We start from the raw sequence: 1,145 nt of genomic DNA, 5'->3' as shown, positions 1-1,145 counted from the left end.
CTACTTCACTTCACATTGATTTCACTAATTTATATACCTATATTAAGTACCACTCAACAGGACTGAAACGCTTGTGCCCGCGCCAGTGTCAGATCTACCACAGATCGCCGCCTGTCCTGCTTTAGAGAGTGGAGAAATCTCCGATCCCTATGTTCTGTGATGAGATATGCACGCCCAACTTCTTGTCGGCTACTCGTGGTTTCAGCGTTCTTCAACCACTTTCCACAGATGCAGACGACAGTAGCACGCGGACAACCGACCAGCTTCACCGTTTCCGAGATGCTCGTTCCCACGCACTGGCCCACAAAAAGCAGGGTTTTGTCAGACTTGCTTAAGTCGGCGGATTTCCGCGTTTGCGCCACTTGTCGCTAGAATGATTCCCCAATCGCCTCAGCTGCGCTGACATACACCATGAGATCGAAAGCTTCCAGACACCCCAAAAACATACGTTTTTCACATTAGGTGCATTGTGCTGCCAGCTACTGCCAGGTAGTCCATATCAGTAGTCATTAGACACTGTGAGAGAGCAGAATGGGGCGCTCGGCGGAACTCACGGACTTTGAACGTTGCATGGGGGCTTAATTATAAAATGAAAATATAATAATTTTAGTAGCTGTGTGTCCGGTTACGAAGTCTCGTAACCGGTTGGCCCTGACTAGTATTAGCACGCAATCTGACTGCATAAAATAACAATAAAGAATAAAGGGAAATTTCAGTTAACACAATTGATTAATTAAGTCCCCTGCAACTATAAAAGCTACGAAACAATAAAGCACAAGTGTAACTGTTCTGTGTGTGGTAGTGTGACTCAATGTACTTGTATCTGGCACGATTCTTCCTCAATACGACAAGAAATTTGAAACACCATTTACAATGAACTAATTGAAAAACCAGAAATACTATAATTGCACATAGAAGCGAGAATTACAAGTCTAATACATGAACATGAGCCAGATACTTTGTTGACTGAACCTGTGACCAAGAGGCATTATTATTAAGGAGATGTGAAATAAAAAAAAAATTTGTTACCTCCATATATATTGACGAAAAATACACTGTGATCATTGCAACATCTTCCATACATACATTACACCAACCGAACAGCATCTACTCTCTCGCCCAGCAGAACAATAACTGCAGACGAC

Source organism: Schistocerca serialis, chromosome 10, assembly GCF_023864345.2.
Source record: "Schistocerca serialis cubense isolate TAMUIC-IGC-003099 chromosome 10, iqSchSeri2.2, whole genome shotgun sequence".
Lineage (NCBI taxonomy): Eukaryota > Metazoa > Arthropoda > Insecta > Orthoptera > Acrididae > Schistocerca > Schistocerca serialis.
The sequence above is the reverse complement of the archived record's forward strand: the minus strand, read 5'-3'. Positions refer to the sequence as shown.